At 35.8% G+C, this 14,847-nt stretch overlaps 1 long non-coding RNA gene across 5 annotated transcripts in view; it reads left to right on the top strand.

Annotated features, from left to right (window-relative positions):
- Positions 1-14,847, top strand: part of LOC134483425 (uncharacterized) — a 602,791-nt gene that overhangs the window by 544,039 nt on the left and 43,905 nt on the right. For all 5 annotated transcript variants that reach the window (XR_010060299.1, XR_010060303.1, XR_010060302.1 and 2 more), the window contains 2 exons: positions 6,485-6,581; positions 11,881-12,030. This is a non-coding gene — a long non-coding RNA (uncharacterized LOC134483425). The remainder of the gene's footprint in view (positions 1-6,484; positions 6,582-11,880; positions 12,031-14,847) is intronic.

Below are 14,847 nucleotides of genomic sequence, written 5' to 3'. Positions count from 1 at the left end.
CTAGGGATATTCCTGGACAAACAATCATTGCTTACATACCAGTAAAAGAATCAATTCCCTGTAATCTCACATATAGGAGGTATATAGGTTTCAGTACATGAGGAGTTTTATTATGCTGTATAAAATGTCTGGTGTTTCCTAATTCTTGAAAGAGACATCTGGGGAAAAGTTATGATGCTGGGTTTTAAGGAAATAAAATACTATTGAAAAGGATAATAAACTACAGACTGATGCTTCATTAATACATACTCATTGCTTGGATATTCTGGATTTCATGATGCAGGCTGAAATATTTCTACAGAGGAATTTTATTGGTTGGCAGAGGAGAATATTCAATACCTGGTCTTTTAATAATGCACTGAATATGATGTACCGTGATTTCAAGGCAAATATGATTCAGTTGACCATCTTCCTATGTGAGAGGAAGAAACACGTGCTGTCAGAACAACAGCACGAAGGTTTTAGAGTTTTGTTTTGTTTTATTTTGTTTTTTCATGAACATACTGTATACATGGTGAGGAGCTGTGTGGACATGCTGAGATTTGCTTGAATATTTTTTATACAACATGTAAACAAAAATTAGTTAATAATAGCAAAAACTAAATTACCATAAGATTTCATGGATGTTTCTTTTTTTAATTCTACTTTCTCTTCATCTTTGACGTCAGGGCTGGAAATATTTAGGTCATTGGTTGATGGTTCTTCAGGTGGTGGAGAAAGCACCCGCCCTTTCTATATATTGTAAATGGGAGTCACATTTTTACATGGCTATTGCAATCCAGCCAAGCTAGAAAGTTCCAACACTGATATTTTGTCCCTTATTGGGAATGTTGATCTTATCCTCTAAGGCCATCAACTTGGCCCTCACTTCATCAAAGTACAAACTGAGAATAGAATAGGTGCATGATAGAGTTTCTGCTTCTCTATTAGTGAAATAGTCATCTCCAAGCATCCTTCCCTGTCTTTCAAGCACCAAGCACCTTGGTGGAATTAGAAGAATCAGCTTCGTATCTGACTTAAACTGCTCTGTGTAGCACTTCTGTGGCATTTTCCATTCCTTTCCACACTAGAAAAGAGCTCTATCAAATATAACTTACTATTTAATTCTCAGATGCACATTCTTCTTTTCCTTTCTGTCCTCTGTCCCAATCCCATCTCCTACAATCCTTCACACTGATTTTTTCATGGTCATATTAGTTACATGATACCCTGATCATTAAACCTGCTTAAGTTCATGGGATTAGGGCGTTGGCTCAATCACTTATGTAGCCTTATATTTCCCTGCATCCGTGAATGTAATAGCTCTTGCTTTAGGACTATTACTTTGATCTCATTTTCCTTCCAGGGTTCTTGAGCACAACATATTTTAGCTCTTTTTTGTTTCCAGAACACTTCGAGTCCATTGTCACCATCAGTTTTTAATCAGTAAGGTTCACTGCCCTCTGCAATATCCTCTTTGTTTGGAACATTGAGATCCTTTATCATCTGGGTGCATTTTTCAAATTCTATGTTAATAAGTCTTGAATCCTTAGAGAAGTCCGCTGCTTTCTGAGAGTGTGGCAATTGAGAACCTTGAAGGGAAAACCTGTGAATTGTACAGCAGTTCCACAGGACTTTATTTTGTATTTCTTGTGAGTAATGTCTTCTCAAGTGACTTTTTTTTCTCGATTGGCTAATATTTTCAAAAGGTACTGATACCTTCAGATTTATCTGGTTTAATTGGTTTAATTCTCTCTCTCTCTCTCTCTCTCTCTCTCTCTCTCTCTCTCTCTCTCTCTCTCTCTCCTCCTTTCTCTTTCTCTTATCTCTATTTCATCACACTAAATGTGAAAAAAGATATTAAGAAGAGCACATTTTATTTTACATTCAGTCTTTTAGCCAGTGTCCACTAATGCAGAATGTTGTTAAAGTAGCATCTTTTATTCTTTAGTATTTCTCCTGATATTACAGGTATATAGTGCTTTTGTACATTCTCTAATTTTGTTACATTTTCCTAAGCACTCTTTCTTTCCTTTGTATACAGATCTAAATGTGATATAATTCAATATCCTGTAGTCATCATTGCCCAGAAAGCACCTTGAACTTATCCCTGATCAATTTATACAGGGGTTTATGAAGACTCCCTGCTTTCATACTAGCAATAGGGCAGCTTAAAGCTCACATCTGCCTGCCTTGTGTCATTAGTTTTAGAATTTCTGCAGCCTGGCAACCATGTATGCATGTGAGATCAGAGGGTTAGGCTAGCTCACTAGCAGAGACTGGGGGCGGGGTTGTGTGATTACATAAGTCATGCAGCAGGGAATGCTCAGAGAAGAGGCAGCCAAAGATGCCTGTCACAACCACCCTAGGACTGGTCAGCAAGGCAATGCACCAAACAAGTCAGTTCCCTCAAAGCACAGGTAGATATGATTTTTTTTCATGCTATTGCAAATTTGTTGGGATAAAAAAATTATTCTATGGATCTCAAGTCTTTGACTCTGAACAGTCAGATCAGAAACCTAGCAGATCAGGACCTGGCTTCCTTTGTCCTGTCCTGTGTTGTGTTTGCTGCAGTGCCCCTCCCCTTAAGCTCTCAATCTGCCCTGTCACTTCAGCTCAGTTCTCTTACAGGGTGAATATTAGCATTTCAAAGAGCTGACAGTATTGTGGATAATTGGTGTGTGGGAGTAATGGCAGTAAGGAAAATAAAAAGCACGTTTATACTTGTATATGGATTCTGCATAAAAATTACATCCATAAAGGAAGTTACAGTGGTATCTGGATATCTGCCATATACTGAAAGATATGAAGGGATAAAAACATTTGAGAGTTAGCATATGGATTATCATCAGATGGAAAGCACACAACGAATCACATGTTTTGTTCCTCCCAGTCTTTGAATTGTTAGGGTTATCAGATAAGAATGAGTTTTGATGTTATGATAATTATAATAATGAAAAGGGTTTTCCAAAAATGGCTGTAAGAAAGAGTAGTGGGCAGTGTGTATTTGGTTGTGTTAACTGAAAGCATGTGGAAACATGCTGCATCTTCCACATATGTACATATACACCCACACCCACACACATATATACATTTATATATGTATATATGTACACACACACATATATATATATACACAAAAATACACACATACTCACATCACAAACAGTGCATAGATTAGTACAGTATAATATACCGTTTTCTTCTGTGATCTTATAAGGTGATCTAGTTTGAATGCTATGATAATACTTTAGTGTCTTTAGGTACATGTTATTTGTTAATATGTTTTTACTTTTACATCTTGCCCAGATTCAACAATAAACTGGTGGATTGGAAAGAAGTTTCTTTGTATATGTAATCTATACTTTGCTCTTATCCACTGATTTGGATGAATTTTATAAGATATGCAAAATAAAATGCAGATTTGTTTTTGTGTTTTTCACGGGTTTGTTTGGGGGCTGTTTGGCCATTTTCCATTGGATAAATCCACAAGCGTGTGTTTTTTCTTTTGTTTCTGTTTGTTTTTTTTTTTCTTTCTGGGCTTTTGAACCTTTATTTTGTTTTTCAATATAAAATGGTGTTGTATTTTTATTGAAAATAGATTTTTGTTCCACTGTTTCGTTTCCATTTTCATTTTTTATTTGTATCATGGTTACATTTTTCCATTTTTTTAAAACTCTTTCCATTTTCTCCCCACCTCCCCTCCCTTCCAGATCTCTTTCCTTTCTGGCTCTCATGAGGAAAATTACACCCAAGGGATAAGATCCAAATATTAACAAATTGAAATATAATAAGATATTGAAAGAACATATTGAGGGTAGACAAGGCAATCTAACAGAAGGAAAATGAGCAGACACAAAAATCAGAGACCCAATTTTTAACACACTCAAGTCTTCCGTAAAAACACTAAATTGCATGCTTTAAGATGTGTACAGAGGAAACAATGCAGACTGATAATAACCTTTAAGACACAGATTTTCTCAGAGGCATATCCTATACTTTTACTCATTGTATTTTGTTTTGTATTTCAAAATGTTGTTTGGGTTTAAGAATTTAAATATATATATATATATATATATATATACATTTAAGAATTTAAATATATATATATATATATAATACAAGCCTGTGCTGATCCAAGCCAACATCATTCTGAGGGTTTCCTAAGATTGTTGTTTCTAAAGTGGTATTAATTAATAAAGATAAAACAGAGTATCATCATTCAATACAGTTTTTGTTACTTCAGCTATTACATAGTTCAATTTGAAATCTGGCATGATGAAATCTCCTCAACTTTGTTTATTATCCAGGGAATATTTTTTGTCTAAATATAATTTTACACCACTATTTTTTATTTCTGTGAAGGATATTATTGGTCATCATCAAATATATACATAGGTAGTACATATGTAAAATTTTATATAACATGCTGTTATATAAAATATATTATACACCAGTATTAGATATAATGTTTTATAAATGATATTGTCCATATAGTTTGTTCTTCAAAATATTTGTTATTTCAGGACATGATTTTTCATTAATTTTTTCACAGTTACTTTGCTGAAAGTAATTTTCAGCATTATCAAGTTTCTCTTGCCACCTTTTGGAATTTTTATGCATAAAATCATATCTTATTCAAAGGAATCTCCTAATATTTTGCTGAATAAGACATAAAGAATAGACTTCCTTGTCCTGTTTCTGATTTTAAGGAAAATGTTTTGAATTTCTCACCATTTAGGAGGATGCTCCATCTGATATTGTTGTATGTTGTTTTATTTTTCTGAAGTATGTTCTGTTTATCCTTCCCAGTGACCACATTTCTAAGGAAACAGGACATTTGCTACCCTAGTAGCCATCTATGTCAGTAAGGATGTGTACATGCAGGGTTGGAATATTGAGAAGACATTGAATTTGTGCTCAGTCTTGTGAGGAGCACACTTGTAACTCTAGCTGTAGGAGGCCATGTTTACAAGTCCAGGCCATTTAAAGGGACATTCCATAGCATGTGTTCCTGTCCTCTACCTGTTACCGGGGATGGGGAGTTGTAAAATTCCCAACTGTGTCTGAGAACTGACTGTTGCTTATTAACAGTCATTTGTATAGATTGGTATCATTATGCCAACAAAAACAGTAGTAATAAAATTGTTATCTATGGAAATAATCAACAACACATGCCAAAGAACATAACAGAAATATTTAAAAGGGAATTTGACAAAATGGAGATTTAGTAAAGCAATGTTAGTTTGTTCTCTGTTAGGATCTTTTAATTGCCTGGTCAAGTTTATTGACCATGTTTGTAGTATCATTCCCAAATTTTCCCTGTAGAACTGGCCTCCCTTCTAATGAATAATTTGGTTAGCTAAGCACAAAATTCCCTTTACACAGTTGAAATGTTAATGCATTTTACTAGATCACTCATTATTGCAGCATATAAGGATTATTAGTGGATAAGGAAACCATTATTTTTTTCTTAATGGAGCCTCAATAGTGTTTTCTAGCATTATGAAAGATAACCACCAGGGAAACTGTGCTGGATAGCACAAGAATGAGCCCTCTATGTTCAGCAAAGAAAGTTTATTATGTGTATATATCATGATCTTCTCTTGAAATCTCCTGGGAAAAACTGAGGCTCTCCTACTTTCTCTTCTGTTCAATTTTATGTATTTTCATTTTGAGAGACACAGCATCAGGATTCAAAATATTATTGTCAAAAGACCATTGAATTTATATGATTTGGCTGTTTATTGCTTTGAATAAAATCTTCCATGAATGTGATTTCTATAATCAACAAGACTCCACCATATTAAAATATTTTCTCCTTTACGAACATTTGTATTTGAGAAATAGCTTCATACTTAGGGACGGCAGACTGTGTTTAGTTCTTTCTCTCAGTAATGGGATCAAATTCACTTTACTCTATGGAAACCATATTCACGCTGTCATTATCTATATGAGATCACATGTGAGTTAGGTCTTTTACATCTGAAAGACATTGGTTCCTTTGTTACATTCTTTCCATTCCCAGTTGCTCTTAGTTTTCATCCAACACAAAGATCCATGAGAGATGAAGGAAGAGATTTGATAGAGAATTTGCATTTATGACTGAGTTACCAAATTTCTCTTAGTCTATACCCATTTTTCAGTTATGTGTCTACCTTTGTTCCTATCAATAACAGAGAGTAGCTTCTGTGATCATGGCTGAGAAATATACTAAGTAAAGGGAATAACAGAATATTATTGGGATTCCTTAAATTGCTACATTGCTTTTGCAGAAAAAATGGTTATTGGTATGTGCCTTGATCCACAATCTACTTATATCCCTTTTCTTTGGCATATAAACTTCATCAGGAATGTGTCTCATGGACTGGGCATTGAATCCAGTCAAATAATTGTTACTTACTCTCACCGCGTTGGTACAACTATTGCACCCATGTACACTGTAGACTGTCCCCCTTGTAAACTGAAGAATTTCAGCTATGTTCATCTTTCATTTTCTCCTCAGGAAGTATGAATAAATTTTCCAATCCATGAACACTATCTAGAAGTAGTGAATATTCCAGTTAGTCACCAACTTGACTTCTTCAAGTTCAATTAGATAGGTAAGTGTTGTCTCATCAATATTGCTTTGCCATCAGTTTCTGTAAAGGAACCAATAATTTGGGGAGGAATGTAAGTTTTTTGGGAGTTTCTGTGTGATCTCAGTCATCAAAACTCAAATAAATGTAACCCATGCATGACACTGGAGTGTCTTTGGTAGTGAGAGATGGCAGTTAAGTTGTACTCTCCCCATTATTTTGTGATGTATTTTAAGAATATTCCATTAACATATTATATATTAAGGAGCCTCTACTGTAGTACTATTCTATAACATTCTTCAGAAAGTCCACAGATTCTTATGTCCCTTACCCTACTTTCCTCCACTTCTGCATTTAATATTCCCATTAAACTATCACATTATACCACATGTCACCAGATTTAATTATGTTTTCACTTATTCAGGAAAACCTTCCATCATTAATAGTTCCTCACTCTACATCTTATCTCTGAGGATTTAAAGATTGTTAAATGCATTTGTAAGGAATAAAACTTAAGAAGTAGTTTTAAGGGATCACATCTACATTTTTCTTTTGGTTCTGAGTAGATCACTCAGGATGATTTTTCTCACTCAGGATGAATTTTTTCTAGTTCTATCCACTTAAGTAAGAGTTCAATGACTTTATAAGTTCGTGAAGTACGTTACATTTCATTGTGTAAATGTACCATATTTTCATTATTCATTCAATGGTTTACGGACACAGTGTTGAGGATATCTGGGTAGAAAAGAAAGAAGACCAAAATATGGATGCCTCAATCCTACATAGAAGAGAGAAGAAAATTGTCACAGGAGATAGAGGAAGGAAGGGACCTGGAAGGAAGAGTGGAGGGAGAGGGAAAAATGGAAGAAATTCAGTTATTGGAAGGGATAGAAGAGAAATGCAGATGGTTAGGAAACCGAATAGAAATGATTAGCAGTGGGGACTGCAGAACTGGGGATAGCTACTACAAATTCCCAGATACCAGGGAAACAAGAGGCTCCCAGGACCAAACAGGTATTTCATTATCAGAAATACCCTGCACAGGCCAGATAGAACCTTAGAGACCACCTCCAGTAGATAGGCACTGCCTCTAGTTGAGGGATTGGGCCACCCACCCATCTCAAAAATTTTAATTCAGAAATGTTCCTGACAAAAGGAAAGAGAAGGAAATAATGGAAAAGAACCTGAAGGAAAGGCCATCCAGAGACTGTTCTATCTAGGGACCCATTCCATCTATAAATACCAAACCCCAACCCTACTGCTGATTTCAAGAAGCACTTGCTGACAGAAGCCTGATATAGCTGTTCTCTGAGTGGTTCTATCAGCACCTAACCAAAATGGATGCAGATACAGCCAATCATGAGACTGAGCCTTGGAGACCACAATGGAATAGCTAGGGGAAGGAGTGAAGGAGCTGAAGGCGATTGCAACCCCATAGAAAGAACAATGTGAATTAAAGAGACTACCAAGAGCTACCAGAGACTAAACTACCAACCAACGAGTATACCTGGAGTTCCACAGGGCTCTATATACATGTGTAGCAGAGGATGGTCTTGTCTAACATCAACAGGAGGAAAAGCCCTTGGTACTGTGGACTCCTGACGTCCCACCATAGGATAAGGATAGATTGGTGAGGCAGAAGTGGATAATTGTGTGGAGAGGCATGCTCATAAAAATAACGTGGTTGGGGAGAGGAAGAATGTGACAGGGCATTATTAAAATGATTTCCTTTCCCCCAAAGAATTTCTCAACATTTAAAATTACTAATTTCTCCTTCAGAGAAACTATGTTCAATTAACATCACCTATGTGTCTGCTTCCCATGATCTGTAATGGAAGTCAGAGGGGAGCTGAGGACTCATTCTCCTGTCCTCTTCAGACATGTGCTCCATAAAATTTTTCAAACACTTACATACAGTAGCAAATAATAAAATACTCTTCCAAAATAATTGCCTTTGTTATTTGCATAATTTTCCCCTTAAAGCTTTTGTATTGGATATTTTTATTTGATATTTGCATTTCAAATTTTATCCCTTTTCCCGGTTTCCCATTCATAACCCCCCCAACTATTACCTTTCCCCCTTCTTAGATGAGGGCATTCGCCTATCATAGAACCCACCCATTCTAACTTTCTGTCCCTGATATTCCTCTACGCTGAGGGGTACAGCCTTAGAAAAACCAAGGACTTCTTAACCCACTGGTGCCCAAAAGGGCTATCCTCTGCTACATAAGAAGCTGGTGGCATGGGTGTATTCATGTGTACTCTGTATGGTGGTTTTGTTACTGGGAGCTCTGGTTGTTTTGTATTGTTGTTCTTATGAAGTGCAAACCACTTCAGCTCCTTCAATCCTGTCTTCAACTCCTCCAATGGGGACCCCATTCTCAGTTCATTGGTTGCCTGTGAGCATTTGCTTCTGAATTTGTCATGCTCTGGCAGAGCATTTTCGGAGACGGCTACACCAAGTTCCTGTCAGCATGAATTTCTTGGCATCAGCAATATTGTGTGGGTTTGGTGGATAAATGTATATGGGTTGGATCACCAGGTGGGGCAGGCTCTGAATGGCCACTACTTCAGTCTCTGCTGCAAACTTTATCTCCATGTCAACTCCTATGAATATTTTTATTCCCCCTATTTAAGAAGGCCTGAAGCATCCAAACTTTACTCATCTATTTTTTATAAATTTAATGTGGTATGTGGATTTTATCTTTGGTAATCTGAGATTTTGAGCTAATATCCACTTGTCAGTGAGTGCATATACTCTCTGGCTTTTGTTTGTTTGTTTTTTGGGTTTTTTTTTTTTTTTTTTGATTGAGTTACCTCACTGGGGATGATACTATCTAATTCCATCTATTTGCCTGTGAATTACATGAAGTCATATTTTTGATAGCTGAGTAGCATTCCATTGTATAGAAGAAAATATTACCATATGGTAATATTTTCTGTATCCATTCATTTGTTGAAGGGGAACTGGGTTCTTTTCAACTTCTGGCTATTCTAAATAGGGCTGCTACGAACACAGTGGAGCAAGTATCTTTGTTGTACATTGGAGCCCCATTTCCACATATGCCCAGGAGCGGTATAGCTGGGTCCTCAGGTATTGCAATTTTCTGAGGAACCTTCAGACTGATTTTCCAAGTTTGAACCAGTTTGCAATCCCACCAAAAATGGATTAGTGTTCCTCTTTCTCCACATCTATGGTAGCACATGTTGTCACCTGAGTTTTGATCATAACCAGTCTGACTGGTGTGAGGTGGAATTTCAGTGTTTTTTTTTGTTTGTTTTGTTTTGTTTTGTTTTTGTTTTTTTATTTGCATTTCCCTGATGACTAAGGATGTTGAACAGTTTTTTAGGTGCTTCTGAGCCATTTGATATTCCTCACTTGAGAATTTTTGGTTTAGCTCTATACCACATTTTTAACAGGGTTATTTGGTTCTCTGGAGTCTAACTTCTTGAGTTCTTTATATATTTGGGATATTAGCCCTCTATCAGTTTTAGGATTGATAAAGAATTTTTCCAAATCTGTTGGATACCATTTTGTCCTAATAACAGTGTCCTTTGCCTTACAGAAACTGCAGTTTTATGAGGTGCTATTTGTGGATTCTTGATCATAGAGCATAAGCCATTGGTGTTTTGTTCAGAAAATTCTCCCCAGTCCTCATGTTTTCAAGAATCTTCTCTACTTTTTCTTCTATTAGTTTGAGTGTATCTGTTTTGATGTAGAGGTCTGTGATACCCTTGACTTCAGCTTTGTACAGAGTGATAAGATAGGTTGATTTGTATCCTTTTATAGCCTGATCTCCAGTTGGGCCAGCACCATTTGTTGAAAATGCTATCTTTTTTCCACTGGATGGTTTTAGCTCTGTTGTCAAAGATCAGTTGACCTGGGTCTTCAATTCTATTCCATTATCGACCTGCCAGTCTCTGTTACAATATGATAGGTTTTTTGGGGTCAAATTTTAAGCAAGCTTTAATTAAATACTGGCCATGAAGGACACTGAACAAGTCTACCTTTGGGTTCCCAGGAAGTGACCATGAATCATGTTTTTCAGGGTCTTAAAAAGGCAAAACCTGTAATTTATACCATTTCACATCAGGTCCAATCAATGGCAAGCATACATTCTGCCATTCTTCTAATGTACCTACATACAGTTAAGCATATCTGATGTAGCAGTTTCAAACAAACTTGTTTAGGGAAGTAAAAACATGTGATGTGTTATTTTCCCCAAACTACAATTCACAGCATTCCAGGTAGTTAAATATGATAGTTTTTATCACTGTCGCTATGTAATTCACCTTGAGATAAGGGATGGTGACTCTTTTATTGTTGAAGATAGTATTTGCTATCCTGAATTTTTTGTTCCAAATGAATTAGCAAATTGCTATTTCTAACTGTTCAAAGAGTTGATTTGGAATTTTGACTGGGATTGCATTCAACTTGAAGATTACTTTTGGCAAGATGTACATTTTTGCAAAATTAATCCTGTTATTTCAAGTGCATGGGAGATCTTTCCATCTTCTGAGATCATCAATTACTTTCTTCATAAACTGGACATTCTTGTCTTACAGATCTTTCAGTTGCTTCACTAGAGTCACACCGAGTTATTTTATGTTATTTGAAAAATTTGAAGGGTGTCATTTCCCTAATTTCTTCCCAACCTGTTTATCCTTTCAGTAGAGGAAGGCTATTTATTAATTTGAATTAATTTTATATCTAGCCTCTTGGCTGAAGTTGTTTTCATGCTTATTATTTCTCTGATGGAACTTTAGGTATAGCTTCTGATAGATTCCTTTGCTATGGAATAGGAAGCTGAGTATTCCCATATTCCTTTAAAATCACCTTTTCATTTTTGCAAATGTTTTCCTCCCTTGATTATAGTACACAGTGCTGATTGCCCAAATTCAAAGCACATTTAGTAGTTCCTTATGCATTTCCTTTTCCCAGGTACACATTCTCATGTTAAAAAGGAAATTATTAAGTCAGTATCATATTTACATTTATTGAAAACTAAATGAATGTTCAATCATTAACATTCAGGAGCTATTCTCCATTTTTTGTTTGTACTTTCTTTGCATATTCATTGGGCATCAGAATCACCAAGATTTAAAGTTGAATAGTGATGCTGAGGGATGATTCTGTTTATTAAGACTAAAACTCTTCTGCAAAATTATTTCTCAGAAACACACACACACACACACACACACACACACACACATACACAAACTGCCAGCGATTTAATTGTTTCTGTCTGAAGCAATTGACAGCATGCCTTGTGATGAGTGTTATGTTTCCTTGTTAACAATTATTTTTAAATTTTATTTCTAGACTATTTTGAAGAATGGATTTAGAACTGCATTAATTCCAAAAAGATGCTTTCTATACAAGACAGAGGAATTCTTTTCTTTTCGGTTCCCTGAACAATAACTATGATACAATTGGGGATTGTTGCTCCAATCAGTAGATCTGCTAAAGAAAGTAAGTCAAAAAAGCTCTGTATGCCGCATTGCCCCACCCCATCCTCCACCCCTCCATCCCCCAGATCCCTGGTCTCAAGGAGAGACAATAAGGAGAAACTACAAAGACCAAAATTCCTTTCGGTTTCCAACTTCCTCTCGGGCCAAGCTTAGAAGTGACACCCACCTTCACTAACTTCCTTTGCTTGTAGGAACACAGTTTCTTTTTCCCATTTTCAGTTTCAGGACATTCTCAGAATAAATTAATAATTATACGAACAGTACAATTCCGCCTGTTTTTTCGGTATCTTGTTTTCTTAAAATATAGATTTTCATATACGCTGAAAAGTAGGATTTGCTTTTCTAGATAAAGAAGTGCTCAGTTTTAATTGAGGAATCACAGAAGTCACGAATCACTTCACATAATTTTAAAATGAAAAAAAAATTGTGGTTTTTAGTATAATCCTAGTTTGTTTGTTTTTAACGTAAATTTAGATATCATTTTTTTTTAAATGGAATGTGGATTTCTAACACAGGACATGTTTTGAATTCTGCAGTTCTTTAATGTTCCTGCCAATATGTATATAAACACAAAAGGCCAGGACATATTTTATAGGAGATACTTGCTTCACTGCCACATAATTTATCCTCAAGAATTATGTCAATTACAGTGTATGGGGAGGGGATTTCACTGACTTTAAGCAATTATTTACCTTTTTTTTAACCTTTTAATATTTATTACTCATTTTAGATGGTCAGTAAAGCAGTTTATTATGAAAGCAAAAAAAAATTCAACATAGTTTTTTTGAAGTCATTTTGGTTATATCAGAGTTTAGAATAGGATATTAGTAATTAATTTATAGTGAAAGAGCAAATGAAGGGCCAGTGGATGGAAAATGACTAAATACTGTGGAAGGCTGGCTTAAAAAGGGTCAGAGTGATAAGATACCATCTTGAAAAGAGGAAAGATGAGAAACACTCAGATATGCAGAAAAGTGGATTCTTGGTTATAGAAAAATGTTTTTTGCAAAACAAAGGGTAAAGCAACTCTATCTACTACTTTGCAAACTACATCACAAAATAGTCTTTCTGGAAGAATTGATGTGGTCTATCATTCAGTCCAATAGTGAAAGGCCAATGAGATGTGCCCAGAGCATGGGAGGAAACTGAGGCAGTTGTAGATATTATCTGAGGATACATATATTGCAGCAGATAGACTATTACAGGGTCCAAAAATGTTTCTCATTAAAATAGAATTATTTTGAAAATATAATTATATCCTAAATATTAGATTCTGTATCCTGGATGAAATTTGAGTGAGGAAGCTAACACTCTCATTTTTAGGACATTTAAGTGTTTTGTTTTTTTGTTTTGTTTTGGTTTTTTTTTTTTTTTGGTTTTTTTTTTTTTTTTCCGGAGCTGGGGACCGAACTCAGGGCCTTGCGCTTCCTAGGCAAGCACTCTACCGCTGAGCTAAATCCCCAACCCCATTTAAGTGTTTTGTTGTTGCTGCTGTTCTCCTTTCTGCTGAAAATATTTTCCTTTACACTTTGAGGGATCTGTCTATAGAATTTCGAAGGTGTTTGACAAATTTTCTACTTGTATTTAACAGTGGCATTCTAATAATTAAGGCAAAAAAAAAGCAATACTAGAAAAACAATTCTTAAAAATAAGAGAATGGATAGGGGAATCACCATCCTTGACATCACACCCAACTAAAAGTAATATTGATCAAAACTGCATGGTATTGGTACAGAGACAAGTATATTGATCAATGTAATAGAATAGCTGATGCAAATATAAAACCACAAACTTAGGGAAACTGGATCTTTGACAAAGAAACCAAAAATATACAATGGAAAAAAGAAAGCATCTTCAAGGAACAGTGATATTATAACTGGTTCTCTGTATAGAGAAGATTAAAATAAACCCGTAACTCTAATTTTGCACAAAACTAAAATCCAAGTGAAATAGGAACCTCAATATAAAATGAGATATACTGAATCTAATAGAAGAGAGCATGTGAAGCAGCATGGGACTCATTGGCTCAGGGGGAAATTCCTTAAACAGAACACCAATGGCTCATGCTTGAAGATCAAGAACTACTAAATGGGAACTCATGAAAATGGAAAGCTAATGTAAGGCACAGGACATATTCATTAAGACAAATCAGGCAACTGTTGTTGTGAATATATATATATATATATATATATATATATATATATATATATGAAGATATGGTTGTCTTTTTCCCCCCACTATGTCTAAACTGCAGTGCCCTCAAGATGTCTACTATACATCAGCAAGTCTCAGTCAGCAAAGCGTCTCATCTGCTCGGCCCCATTCCATATCACATTGCTAAAGGTCTCTCTCTGAGCCTGGCAGCAATTTATCTCCCTATTTAGTTTCCAAAGCAGGTTTCCATGACAGAAACACACATCCCAATTCTGTGGCAGCCCAGACCAGCCATCGCACACTTTCTTACACTTAAATCAGTAGACATGAAAAAACACACAATACAATAACCTTTGACCCAATTGATAAGATATAATTGCCCATCTAAACATACAAAGCCCAATATTAGCCATCCCTCAAGAACATTAATAACAACATGTAAATACACAGAGCAGAATCTTAATTTCAACTGCCATATTGTCCTGTCATGGATTCTATCCCTCTCCCTCCTTTCTCTTCCTCCTTTCCATTCCAGTCTCCCCTGCTTCCTTCAAACTTCTCTCCTGCCCATCATTCCTTCTCATCCAATGACAGGCCTCATTTATCCTGTACCTGCCCTTCACCTGTATTTTACAAATTCAATGTGGAGAAGGTTCTGGTGAAG

The sequence above is a fragment of the Rattus norvegicus genome, chromosome 1 (genome assembly GCF_036323735.1).
Source record: "Rattus norvegicus strain BN/NHsdMcwi chromosome 1, GRCr8, whole genome shotgun sequence".
NCBI lineage: Eukaryota > Metazoa > Chordata > Mammalia > Rodentia > Muridae > Rattus > Rattus norvegicus.
Note: the sequence above shows the minus strand (reverse complement) of the source record. Positions and strands in the feature narration are given on the sequence as shown.